Source organism: Rhipicephalus sanguineus, chromosome 4 (genome assembly GCF_013339695.2).
Source record: "Rhipicephalus sanguineus isolate Rsan-2018 chromosome 4, BIME_Rsan_1.4, whole genome shotgun sequence".
Lineage (NCBI taxonomy): Eukaryota > Metazoa > Arthropoda > Arachnida > Ixodida > Ixodidae > Rhipicephalus > Rhipicephalus sanguineus.
The window spans coordinates 121,962,292-121,977,035 of NC_051179.1; the positions used below are offsets into that span (position 1 = coordinate 121,962,292).

The 14,744-nt window shown below is 48.1% G+C and overlaps 1 pseudogene; it reads right to left on the reverse strand.

The window, feature by feature from the left end:
- Window positions 1–2,200: 2,200 nt before the first annotated feature.
- LOC125758289 (uncharacterized) lies at window positions 2,201–14,070 on the reverse strand (annotated as a pseudogene).
- Window positions 14,071–14,744: the final 674 nt, after the last annotated feature.

Sequence of the window (14,744 nt, forward strand, 5' to 3'; positions counted from 1 at the left end):
TTATAAACCGACATTTTTTATGTGTGCTGAGTTTGCTACGACAGAAATTGCTTAACATGCCAGAAGAGAATCAGTAACAATAACTGTTCTTCATTAACTTTGGGAAAGCTTGCGTTGCGGAAAAACAACGGCCAATAATCTGCCGCGAATATGTGTGTTAATGGGGGAGTCAATCTAAAAAAAGGCCGATCCAGAAAACGAGAAATGCGTCCCGCAGGCTTCTGTTTAATACTGTCGAATCAGTTCGAATTACATTGCTAATTGACAGATGAATGAAAGGGCTCGTTTCATTGTTTGATACAGCCTTAATGAAAATGAGCAAGGTAAGCTTGTAAGTAATCAAATAAATGTCGAAATACATTGTTCGCAACGAGCATTGGAAGTCCAGGTCGCAAGCGCAAAGTGCTTGTTTGTAGTATTGGTAAAGTTTCGCTTTTTAAGCTGCGCCGCCAGAAAAGAAACCGCATCCAGATTCCGTGGTAGGACGCGCATGCATTTCGTAAATAATTGTCGGTTTATTGTTCGCAGCCCACTTCTTCGGTTTTTGAGCTTTCGCAGCCATCGCGTGGCGCATGCTCCCTCGGAGAAAGGATACGCAATATGATTTTTCCTATGGAAGGTGCCGTTATCTATGATGCCCATTTATTGGTGATACAAGAAGTCACACAAATATTGACGCGTAAAAAAACACGTGGCTAATCCCACCGTCAGCAGCAATCTTAACACATGAAAAGCTGCATGGACATGGCCCTCCTCCAGTGTCCAACATATGTTAATATTTTCGTTTCACACTTGCTTTTTCTGCAAGAACGCATGTCTTCTCTTTTCTTAACAATTCTTGTACTATGCCTTAAAGAGTTCATACGTTAGCAACAGCCTCGCAGTAATTTAGTGTGTAAATCAATTATTGACATCTCTTTAATACAGACTACTACAACTGCTGCGTTATGCACCTACCAACGTTGCTGTTGGCGTTGCAACCCTCGGCTCACCCTCTTGAAGTAATTATGGAGCACGGGTTGCACCAAAGCGCCCAAAGACACCGTCCCGTACTGCGCGCTCACTCTCAAGTAATAGCCCCTTGCTCCTCTTTTTCGGTGCATGCCCTGTGTATTCGGGGCCCGTTGGAATGATGGCTACTGCTGCTGCGAGCTCAGTGCACGCTGCAACTAAGTCAGCAGCATGCTCCGGCCCCTGGTAGAGGTTACGGTACCGCTGAAAGCACCGGAAGCGGCTATTGAGCACACCTATGCTCTAGTGATGCAAAACTAACGCTAAATTGACTATCGATAGCATCGATAGTGTTTTTGAAACTATCGATAGTGTAAACGAACTATCTGTAGTACTACTATCGATAGTATTATCGATAAATCAACCGGTGTTGCTTTCGATAGTACTATTCGTAGTATTACTGTCTTCTGTAATAATATTGCTGCTGGTGGCCGCATATTACCAGAATATTTGTGATAGGCTACTATTGGCAATAGTGACCTCCTTTCATATATGAGCAATTTTTAGGTGTCTGAAATGAATTATTACCACAGTGAAAGTGCGGTAATATGGCCATTGATAAATTCATACTCAAAAGGAAGCAGTCACAACTTACCAACAAAAGCTGTTTCGTGATATTTTTTGTTATTTTAAATTACAAAATGCAACAAATTCGAAGTCGTGACGTTCCGTCACATGTAACGGCTTCCTCTTCGTTACGGCTGAACCGGTCAATATATTTATCATGTCTCAGCGAAGCATTCTGGTGAAGGAACACTCGAATGGCAACTTCCTTGCCCGTTAGCCTGCTCCTCCGCTCTTAAATTAACTGTCCAGCCGTGGAGAACACGTGTTCTGAAGGTACTGACGCTGCTGGGATGCACACGTACTTCGTAGCCATTTGAGAGAGCGGCGATGTGAAGCATTACCAAAACTTCCAGAATTCTGAAGGGTTGTTCTTCCTTTCCTCTGGATGTAACTCCAGGTACCGGCGAACCATTAGCTCTGCGGTCGAGGTTGCGGTTGACGGCTCCTGTTGCTGCCTCTTAAATAACTGCAGAATTCGGCTTCCTGTCGCAACTTCGTTACCAACTACCTCCTATCTAATTGGTTCAGCTGCATGATCAGCTGGTTTTTCTGACAATAAATGGCTTAATGCACCAATCAAACAAGTTTTGGCGCGGTCTGCGATTTTTCTAATCGAACACGCTCAGTCCTTTAGTTGTAGGTCCAGCAACTGCCTTTCTTCATAACTGTCCACTCCATTATGCGAGGAGGCCATGTACTCTCGAAGAACTACTTTACCAACTTCAGTTTTCAACTCTGACTCGATAGCTCTTTCGGCTCTCGTGCAATACTGCATACCACAGGAATTGCCTAGGAAATGATAGTATACTGATCTCCAGACACTAATTTCGTGGCTTCCTCGAATGGTTCCAGTGCTTTCACAACGTTCTCACAGCGTTATATTGTCCTCTGGTAACGGGCTTGGTGCCCGGGGCAACTTTGATACTGTTAAGGACAGCGCTTGTCCGACCTCCAAGGTCCTGCGTAGGTGCGAAGCACCTTATGCGCTTGGACTGTTGGCGTCTCCTGTTGTCGTGGCCCGTCTCGATGTCTCATGTGGTCGCCCGTCACGGTAAAGCAAGTAGCAAATAAGACGGCGCGTACAATCAGGAAAGCTCGCGAGAACGCCCTCTCGCCCAAGTGGCGATTAAGACGGCGCTTTGGCGCAGAAAAAGCTATGTTTCTGCGATGGCTGCTCTCTGGGATGGGCGATGGACGCTGTCTGTAGCAACGAGACAACGATGTCCTCTCATTTCTATTGATGACGTGTCCCTATGCGAAACACCGGTGCTTTGCACCTCCCGAGGTTTCACGCTAGTGGGGCTGTATAGCCCAGTCTTGTATTGTATAGTATAGTATAGCTAGGGATGGTAAAAGGAAGTGACGGTGAGGATTTGGCAAAACAGGAGGGCAACACCACCATATCTGCCGCTTCGTTAGTTCTTGCACTACTAGTGCGTAACTGCAATTTTTTAGCACATAAAAGACGCTATTCCCCCGTGTCGGTGTCTCTTGTTTGAGTTTTAGTGGCGGAACCTTACTGACACGCTCTTGCCCTTCTCGGATCTTTACGGCAGCGATGCAGCTGAACCTCACGTAGCACACAGTTCGCAATGCCCATAGACTGTCGCGCCGCCAAGCGGAATTCAGGAGCGTCCTCTCGAGGAGGGTTAGTAGACGATAAAATAGCAGCACTACGCAGTCGCTCCCTTGTTCGGCTGTGCTAACCTCAGCATTAACGCATTGACAAGGAAGGAACACTACGACTTTGCATGTTCCCTGCATCAGTGAACAAACCGGGCCCTCCGTGACATGAGAAATCTGATTCGTTCTTGCGAGACGCGAAGTTTTCGTGAAAATACGTGGCAACTCGCGCTTTCAATGCTAGCCCACCGCGTACGCATACTATCAGCTTCGCGAGGCTTTCTGTAGCCACGTAGTTTAGTTAAATGTTATCGTGTGACATGTTCAGTTGAATCTCACCCTGTTTTACTTGCATATAGCATTGGTCAGTGTTTCTTGTAGAGCATGAATCCCATAACACTGTACGCGGGAGGTCGCGCGGGCTCGCGATGTGCTCTTGTAAAACTCAGCGATCTAAAGTTGTCGATACATTAAAATAGGACCTCTATCCTTTGCAAGCAAAGCGCTGTTACTAATCGTGCGGGCGACGTTTCAATCATTCGAGCACGCGTCTGCTCCACGCCTTTCGTGCAGCGAACGCTTTCCACTCCGTCATTCGCCAGTGTGTTGGCAGTGTTGGTGTTGGTTTCATAGCCAGCTCTGCGCCGTTTGTTTTTGTACGTTTGTTGATAGGTGGCAGCACACTGCAAGCGATTTGCTCGTTGACCGATCCGAGAGCATAATGTTCTTCGCGCCCAGACGTCTCTCTAATTGTAAACGTGGTGACGCGGAGTGGTTGCAGTCGTTCGGCGGAGGAATTTCTTCGGATTGCTTTCAGCAGTGATGTTGAAAGAAACCACCTTGACGACGAGGATTGTTTACTGGACGTTGAAGACTGTGAAAGCACCGAGAGTGACAGCTGTGACAGCGACGATGAACGATCAGCTGAACTCACGAGGAGCGAGTTGCACTTCACGTCCCCTCGTGCGTTAATGTTCTTTCACGCTCGTAAGTCACTTTGATTGTATTTAACGTATAATATCCTTGAGCGAGATCAGAATAAAAGCATAGTTCCTCTTGTACTTCGCATGTATCACAATTATTGTGGATATTATGGAGCGCCGCATCGCCAACACGCTCGAGCTCGACCAGCGAAGCGAAATGGTTAGAGCGATGGAACGTGCAGTCACGGCCACAATCCACGCCTCTCGGCTAACTTCTTCGACGTTGCGAAAAGAATACGTGTGCATTCTTTTCGATATTCATGTTTGGATCGAGCTGATCAAATCTGCAACATGCGAGTGAAGTGAATTGCACGCGGCTAGAGTCTCAGCATGGCTGTGACACAAGCGCTACTGAATAGGATGTTAAATGATCGTGTTCCGTTGAAGACGTAATACCGCGTTACCGACTGCGCAAGTCCCCGCAGGGGCGTCTGTGGAAGCAGGCGTTTGGTGTGTAGCGACACCACGGACCCGAGCTAACGGGGGGTTTCGACCCCTCCCACGCCTAGCCGTGCGTGGCTTTGCCGTGTCCGGGGAAAAGGGGATCCTGGGGGTTGAGCCGACGCTGGGTGATTGGACCTTTAAGGCCCCCCGGCAGAGGCAACACACCCCTTTGGCCCCGGCTTCACGTAGACGGCACCCCTGGGCTGACCCACCCAGGGGAAATCGGCAGTCGCCTTTTCCTGTCTCTCTCTCCCCTCACATCTTCGTCTGTCTCTCTCACTTTGCATCTTTTCTGTCCTCTCCTCTCTTCCATTTACTTCCGATTTTTCTTGGCGGCGAGGGTTAACCTTGTGTATGTGCCCTCTCTTGGGCACATTATATTTGGTTATAGTAGCTATGTACAGCTGGCGTTGGCATGCCTTATATTAATATAAGTGCTGTCGCGTCCCCATGTTGGGCTCCATGGTGGGCGGCTGACATGGCTGCCGAAATTATACGCAATCTATGGCCTCATTCTCCTTTCCACGATTGAATGATCGCCCTGTCACAAGGAGAGGGCGCACCGAAGACACTTTGAATGCCTTGCTGAAACCAAAAGAAGTTTTTCCACGCTTTCACGTCATCCACTGCCAAACACTCGAAAAGAATGCCAGAACAATCTCTCTCTTTGTTGTGTCCAATTGCTTCACTGAAACTCTCGGCCACGGTTACCAGGCAACTAGAATGGCTAGCGGAGACCTTCTCCTTGAAGTACAAAGTAAACTCCAATATGAAAAACTGTCCAAACTTGTTTCGTTGGGAACCACGCCTGTCTCAGTCACCCCGCATCGCTTTCTGAACAGCTCGCGAGGTGTGGTGTCAGACCAAGACTTGCTCGACCTGACAGAAAGTGAACTCCTCGAGGGCTGGAGCGACCAGCATGTGATCAATGTGCAGAGAATTAAAATCAGGCGTGACGATAAAGAAATCCAGACAAAACACCTCATTCTCACATTTGCCACAAGCACACTACCAGAACATGTCGAAACCGGATATTGAAACTAAAGGTCAGACCCTACATCCCCAACCCGCGACGCTGCTTCAAGTGCCAGCGTTTCGGTCACGGCTCTCAGAGTTGCCGTGGCCGTCAAACCTGCGCCAAGTGCAGTTCACATGAACACCCTGCTGATAACTGTGTCGAATCTCCACACTGCGCAAACTGCGACGGTGGGCACCCCGCCTACTCTCGTACATGTCCTTCGTGGAAAAAAGAAAAAGAAGTAATCACACTCAAGGTAACTGAAAATATCTCCTTTAAGGAGGCGCGCAAACGCCTTTCCTTCGCACAGGGTCCTACATTCGCGGACGTGGCACGCAAGGGGGCAGTGCCACAAAGCTTCGCGGCGGCCGCGCGTACCACGCAAAGTGGACGGGCGGCAGCGCCATCCGCCCCCTCAGCGGAAGCAGCCCGTGCTGCTCCGCAACCAAAGGGCATGCAGGCCTCCGGATCTGCAGGCCCAGGGCCTTCTGCTCAGGCAGAAAGCCCCAAAACTCTGACACCCGTGCGCGTTAGCCGCGAGCGGACAACCAGCGCCTCTGCAGAGGCGATGGACACAATGGCAAGTCCAACGGCGTCTCAAGCGCCGAAGGAACGGCGCACCTCGTTGGAGCGCGCCAAAAAAGAAAAAGCCCGCATCACAGGGCCTGGAAAGGGCTGTGTGACATAAGGCAACAGTTCTTCCAGTACACACAGCACTAATTTACACTCAAAATGGATACACAAATTATACAGTGGAACGTGAGAGGTCTTTTAAGAAACCTCGACGATATCCAAGAACTTTTACACAAACATTCACCAAAAGTGCTGTGTGTACAAGAAACACACTTAAAATCCAAGAACACAAATTTTCTACGCCAATATGTCATATTCCGAAAGGACCGGGATGACGCTGTGGCGTCATCTGGTGGCGTAGCTGTTATAGTTAATCAAGGAATAGCATGTACCCATTTACCATTCCAAACGTCCCTTGAGGCAGTGGCTGTCCGAGCCGTTCTCTTCAACAACCTGTTCACAATCTGCTCACTTTATGTACCCCCGCACTACCAGCTCCAAAAACATGAATTCGAGTCCCTAATAGAAGAACTTCCAGAACCATATCTGGTCCTAGCAGACTTAAATGCACACAACACTCTATGGGGAGACTCTCGTTGCGATGCGCGAGGTCGCCTGATTGAACAGTTCCTTTTCTCTTCTGGTGCATGTCTCTTGAATAAAAAACAACCAACATATTATAGCCTTGCAAACGGAACATTCTCGTCCATAGACCTCAGCACAACATCTCCATCACTTCTGCCCCTAGTTAAATGGAAAGTTATCAATAATCCCTATGGAAGTGATCACTTTCCAATACTTCTGAACACACCGATAACAAATGAATGTCCCCCTCAGGTTCCAAAATGGCAGATTGAGAAAGCCGATTGGGAACAGTTTCAGAAAGTTACACTCCTAAGTTGGATGGACATGTCTTCCTTAAGCATAGATGCAGCTGTAGAATACTTTACTGCCTTTTTGATTGATGCTGCAACTAAGTGTATACCACAAACAAGTGGACTGCCCGGCAAACGACGGGTGCCGTGGTGGAACACCGAGTGTCGAAATGCGCGCAAAAAACAAAACAAAGCATGGAGGCTGCTTCGCGACTCGCCGACAGCCGAGAATCTGGACAGTTTTAAGAACATTAAGTCCCAAGGCAGGAGAACGCGCCGACAAGCAAGAAGGGAAAGTTTGCGGAAGTTTTTATCGGGCATCAATTCATATACACAGGAGGCTAAAGTCTGGAACATGGTTAGTAGGGTAGCAGGTAGACAAGCACATTCACTTCCTCTAGTTAACACACAAGGCGACAGCTTGGAAGACCAGGCAAACTTCCTCGGCGCACACTTCGAAGAAGTGTCCAGCTCGTCGCACTATTCCGAGGCCTTCCAACGCTACAAAACAAGAATTGAAAAGCAGAAACTAGAGTGTAAAAGCACAAAAGACGAGGAGGGATACAATGAACCTTTTCGCTTAGCTGAGCTAAAGGCATCGCTGAACTGCTGTAATAAGTCCTCACCAGGCAGTGACCGTTTAGTATACGAAATGCTGAAACACCTGCCCTACGAAACGCAAAAAACTCTCCTTTCCTTGTACAATGCGGTTTGGTTTTCCGGCGAGATCCCCTCTGCCTGGAAAGAAGCCATTATTATTCCCATTCTAAAAGAGGCCAAGGACCCATCCTCAGTTTCCAATTATAGGCCTATAGCCCTAACAAGCTGTCTATGCAAGGTTTTTGAAAAGATGATAAACAGGCGACTCGTACACCTCCTTGAAACAAACAATCTACTCGACCCCTACCAGTGTGGGTTCCGAGAAGGTAGATCCACGACCGACCACCTCTTACGTATCGAGGCACAAATTCGTGACGCTTTCATCCATAAACAGTTCTTCCTTTCTGTGTTCCTCGACATGGAAAAGGCCTATGACACTACATGGCGCTTTGGAATATTGAAAGACCTGTCACACTTAGGTGTGCGGGGAAGAATGTTAACTATTATAGAGAGCTATTTGTCCGACCGTACATTCCGTGTTCGAGTAGGCAATGTCTTGTCCCGAGCATTTGTCCAAGAAACAGGAGTGCCGCAAGGAGGTGTACTAAGTTGTACACTTTTCATTATCAAAATGAATTCGCTGCGTCTGTGCATCCCACGTAACATGTTTTATTTCACATATGTCGACGATGTACAGATCGGCTTTAAATCCTGCAACCTTTCAATGTGTGAGCGGCAGGTCCAGCTGGGCCTGAACAAGGTCTCTAAATGGGCAGATGAGAACGGGTTTATACTGAATGGACAAAAAAGCACTTGTGTCTTATTCTCCAGAAAGAGAGGCCTTCATCCCGATCCAGACATTGGCCTACACGGTCAGCGTCTGTCGGTAAAAACGGAGCACAAGTTTTTAGGGCTAATTCTAGACACAAAACTTTCGTTTATACCACACATTAAGTACATAAAAAGCAAGTGCATAAAAACCATGAACATTCTAAAAGTGTTGTCACGCACTATGTGGGGTAGTGACAGGAAATGCCTGATGAACCTTTATAAAAGCCTTGTACGCACGCGCCTAGATTACGGGGCGATAATCTATCGCTCTGCGACACCAAGTGCTTTGAAGATGCTTGACCCAGTCCACCATTTGGGCATTCGTCTTTCTACGGGTGCCTTTCGTACTAGCCCCATAGAAAGCCTTTACGTTGAATCGAACTAGTGGTCGTTGCGCCTCCAGAGATCTTACCTTTCGTTCGTATATTTCCTCAAGGTAAACGCAAACAAGGAACACCCCTCACACCCCACAATCAGTGAGTTGTCCGCTTCTGAACTCTTTCACAACCGCCCTTCGATGAGACAGCCGTACTCACTTCGTGTGAGGAGCCTAGCTGAAGAAATGGGTGTGCCACTTCTCGAACACTGTCTAATGGCTCCCGCTGCCTATCTCCCGCCGTGGCAGTGGCAGCTTATAGATTGCCATGTTTCTTTCGTCGAAGTTACCAAGCATGCGCCACTTGCACATATCCGTACACACTTCCTTGAATTACAATACAAGTACCCACACCCTGAGTTCTTTACAGATGCCTCAAAGTCTAACACTTCTGTGTCGTACGCAGCCGTTGGTCCATCCTTTTCCGATTCCGGTATTCTGCACCCTGATTCCAGTATCTTCACGGCAGAAGCCTACGCGATACTTGCGGCAGTTAAACACATAAAACAGTTAAAACTACAAAAGGCAGTGATATACACGGATTCATTAAGTGTAGTGAAAGCCTTAAAAACTATGACAAAACACACAAATCCGGTCCTTGTCTCGCTCTACTCTATTTTATGCACGATCTACTCACTTAAACAACACGTCGTAGTGTGCTGGGTGCCAGGGCACCGCGAGATACAAGGCAACGTGTTGGCGGATCAGCTAGCAGCATCCGCCCACGAAAACAGTCCCAATACATCTGTAGCTATCCCTCCAATAGACTTAAAACCATTCCTCAAAAGAAAGCTCAGGGCCTTTTGGCAGAGCACATGGGATAGGCACACACAAAATAAACTGCACGCTATCAAGCCACAACTAGGTAACTGGCCGCCAGTATCAAAATCACGCCACACAGAAGTTATACTCTGCAGACTTAGGATTGGCCACACATACAGTACACATTCATACATTTTGTCCGGAGGCGATCCACCTGTGTGTGACCATTGTGGCGACCCCCTCACTGTACTCCAACCTTACTGCAATGCAGGGAACTAGACGCTCTCAGAAAAAAGCATTTTTCATCTGTATACCTGCAGTACCCTCTTCATCCTGCTATGTTCATTGGCAGAGAACCCCTTTTTAAATATCAGTCCCTCTTTGAATTTTTAAAAAGTGTACATAATTTCAACGTTATTTTTCCAGGCGCTCCGTAGCGCGGCCTCATGACTGAGGCTGCTGCTACGGTTTCCATCAAAGGAAGCACCTGCCTCCCGGCCTTTGGGATCAAAGGCCTTGAGGAGGCACTCGTGCTCTTATCCCGTTTTTCACTTGTAAATACCATGATCACTCGTCATTTATCCCACAACCATAGATCACACCACTTGTCACTGCCATTATTTTAGACTGTATACACATTTTTTACGCTTCATTATAGCGCGTGATTTTAGGCCTCTATACAGCCACAATACACCCTATCATCGTATCACTGGTCATCGCTAACACCACATAAAAGACATGGCGCTTTTTGGCCACCCATGGCCCTTGCGCCAAAAAACCCCACTAATCATCACCGACTGCGCAAGTAATGACGACGGCGTATTATGCTTGCAAACCACGGTGTAAGAAAAATAATTTAGGTGTGGACACTCCGCCCGACGGCGCGTCCACATAATGTTCGCCTCTTTCCTCCTCTCGGCCCCCATGTCGCAGCGCCTCCCACGCAACCGCGGCCGGCGCATGTACTATAGAAGACGAGCTGCGTGCGTAGCGTCCGTAACGGCGTTGCGCACCTGAGAAGTCAGCGAGCAGAAAGACTGCTCACGCGCTCTAAGCAAGACGCCGCGCTTTTACGTACGCAACGCTGTTAGGGACGCTATGTGCGTCGGGTGCGCCGTTTACACCGTGGCCGTATGAAAACTCGCCGTGAAAAAATGCAATGAGGTGAAAAAAAAATGAAGAAAAACGCGCGTTCGCCTCGTCGCAATAGGTTTCTTAAGCCCCCATGTCGCAGCGCCCCCCACGAAACTGCGGCCGGCGCATGTATTAAAGGCTAACATTATCTGGACGCGCTCTCCTTAGCGGCGGGCGGAGAGTGTCCACACCTATATTAATTTTCTTACACCGTGTTGCAAACCATAACCACGTTAAACGTGCGGTCCCGTTCTGCAGCGATGACGCTACTCGCTGGCGGCCTACTACTGCGGCAAATCCGTCAGGCAGGCTCGGTACGTACTACCGCGGTGTGCCGTTCAGCTCATACGTCAATTTTAGTTCATGTAGTTTTATGTAGCACGCACAGGATTTCGCAAAGCATCGTTATGCACGGTAACGGATTTGAAATATAACCTTTCACACCGCAGCAAATAATTGGGTGGGGGGTACTTTGCACTTTCCATGGTTTGGGAAAGTATTTTAGTCTCATATCCAATTCAGCGCGCCTCATGACTTCATCCGGTGAAAGTGGCACGGGCCGTACGTCCGCACGTCCTATCTGTTCCTATGCTAACAAACGGGTTGACCCTCCTCCTGGCGCCATCTTGAAAATCACGGCGCGCCACCTATAGTTCGTGGGCATTGCGAATATTCTTGCACTTTACGAGCACGGATGCTAGTTCTTAACTGCTCTTTAGCCCATCCTGAACATCGAGGTTCAGCGTATGAGCGAAGCACGGTAGGTGCTCGACATCCAGCAATCTGTAGAAGTGCAGACTGCTGGGTGCGGAAGTTATCACCTCGATCTGCAGAATTTCAGACCCACGTGATACGAGCTACCGATGTTGCTTTCTCTGCTCGTTTTCGTTTGTCCGCGGGCGGATTCAGTATTGTTCCGAATGCACGGTCGGATATAACGCTTCCGTTAGCAATTTTTGCATTCATTAGCTTGCTTTGCTGATCCGTGGAAAGATCTGGTAGGTCCGGGGCTGCATAAGAAGTACAGAAAGAAATATCGGTGGAGCTGGTCGCTTCGTGTTGTAGTAAAGTATATCGAGCGATAGCGTTGCCTTGTCAATGCTGTCGTGGTTATAACCGCCATCATAGACCACGCATTCGGGGAACCAAGTTTATGCTGCGATGTGTTCGCGCGGCTGGTTTTATACTTTTGATTGTTCTATTTAAACTACAGTCGACAGTACTACCAGCATTATTATCGATAGCGCTATCGATAGTTCGACAATGACTCAACAATCCATAGTATTGATAGTATCATCGATAGTTCTGCATCAATGCTATGCACCGCTCCACAACGAAGCGCATGGCGATGTGCTCGGCGTTAAATCTTCCTTCGGCAGTGTGTTCGGGAAGATGGCCGGAGAGCGGGATAAGGAGCCACTGCTCCAACGGGTAGCCACTGTCACCTGCACAAACATGGAAAGAATGTACTATGCTGCATATACTCATGTAGCACAATGCCGTATTACAATGTCCTAGATAATCTTAGAAAAGAAGATAACTTTTTAAGGGCTTGTTTTGCTTTGTTAGACACAATAAAAATGAAAACTCACATACAATAATTCCAAGTGTAGGGGATGTTATTTGTACTAATTAGAATATAAATGTGAACAAATCTGCGACCTACGAATAACGCGTCAGTGTAAGTGTTCCGCATTGCCGCCGACAGGCAGAAAAAGAGTGTTCTACACTCGCAGCCATGGCTGCGATCGGTGCTGACTAAAACTCCTAGGTTTAACTGCACATATATACCTCATAAAGTGGACGGGCGGATGACCACCGCCGTAACTCAGTGATAGAGGACGCGTTATTCGAAGGTCGCAGGTACGGTCCCTGCCGGCGGCAAGTTATCTTTTCGACCAGTTTGCTTTCTTCACATTTATATTTTAATTAATACAAATAACATCCCCTATACTTGGCATTATTGTCTGTTAGTTCTCAACTTCTCATAGATAATCTTACGTCACTGCTGGAACAGCTGAGCAGACTCTTAGTGCAGTGAGCTGTTCATTTGTTCTGATCACTTGGGTCAGGTCCTTAAAGAAGTCGCACCGTGACTCCACTACTTTTTTACCTTCTGGGACGTACTGAGTGGGAGTCGTGTAAATTCTTTAGCGCGCCTGCGGCCATGAGAAGAGCACTTTCATCTCACCAAGCAGCCTGATTCTGCAATGCGCTCCGCCAGACACCCTCTGTGCGGCAAGATCGTGTGCCAGTTGAAGGAGTGGTGGTCCGGCCCCGGCCGCATACATTCGATGGCCAAGATCCGCATCTCTGCATCGCAGATCGGGGAAAGCGTTCGCGGCGAAAATCACTTGTTAGCAAACACAACAAGACGGTCCCTAAAGAATCCGGCGCGGGTGCAGTAAAACAAGAAAACAAAGTGACGATCACAACGTTGACAGCATATAAGTGCCTCCTGCATATGAATGATGCCTTGCGTGGTCCATTGGGCGCTTTAATGCCGAATAGGGTGCCGTCGATGCAGCAGATGACTCCGCGATTGGCGCGGAGTCACGCGCCGCCTTTCACGGCCGCCTTTTCGTCGGTCGTCGTCGGGAAGGTAACCCACCCATTTCGCGCGCACACTTTCACGAATGCTTGGGAAACGCGTTTGATGCAGTTGCTCACAGTTGACTGCGCCGTGTGCATCGTCTCCTCTCTTCCAACGGAACATATAAAGCTCTCGGTCGCAAGAAACCTACGCAGCACACACAACATGTTGCGTTCCACCGACAGTCACGTCGCTCGCACCCCTTCCAGTTCCTCAGCCGAAACAGCCATTGCACATTCTCCTTCGACAGTCCAAAATGTCGCCAGAATTCATCCGTCATGTCTAACGCATCGTCGGGCTCTCGTTGTCGCGGGCGTGGCAGGAGAGCAACTGCCAGCCCGATCAGTGGAGCCGGCATCTTCGATGCCTTTCCAAACAACCCACTCTGTGGCTATGCTAAAAACTATTCTTTTTGTTTCTTCATAATGTGTGCGTAAACGTCATTTTGGCGTCACGCTGTGTTGTGGCTGCTTGATTGACAGACAACATGGCTTCGCTTCGACGAATCTCAGACGGCTAATGGCGGCCTCATCGGCAGCTGCTTGTGCGTCTTGGTCCAGTGAGCAGAGTTCTTGCACATCGACACTTTCAAGGATCTCGCCTATCTCCTCCGGATTGGTGTTGAGTGGAATGTGGAACATAGTGGCCCACAAGTTCGCCACGCTGACGATGTAATCCATGTGGAACGGCTACCAAGGGAAGGAAAAGCACTGGTTCAGATGTAGGATACAAAGCAATCCATGAATCAGTTAATCCATTAGGCACAGTAGACCTTGTAGTGAGGAGGAACACGTAGAGAGGAAGGACAGGACACCACGTGGTGACCTGGCCTTGTGTCCTTGTTCCTCTGCACTGCAGTGGGTTCTGTACATGTAAACCAAGTTGCCCACGAAGTTGTTTTACTCAATAAATCAATCAATCGTTTTGCACACGCTATATGCTTACATTTGTCTTGTCGAAGTGGACTGAACGGGGGCATCCTTTGTGCTGGGACCAGAAAGGGGCACTTACAACCGGCATCTGCTAGTTAAGAAAGTAGTGTGACACTCGTCCAGAAGATGACAGCACAGTCAGAGAAGCCAAGGGCTCACATCTTCAGGGCAAGTCTGCAGAAGCTTGCGTATATGGTTGTCAAATTGATCCTGAAATCGTGTCCTGGCATATCGCACACAGTCCTTGAATTCATGTGGCCGTTCTTCGACTAGAACCTTCTTTAGCTCTCTGATGGCTGGTACCTGTAAGTGCACCTTAGCCCGACAAGATTATATATATATATATATATATATATATATATATATATATATATATATATATATGTGTGTGTGTGTGTAAGGTAACACTGGCCAAGTATCGC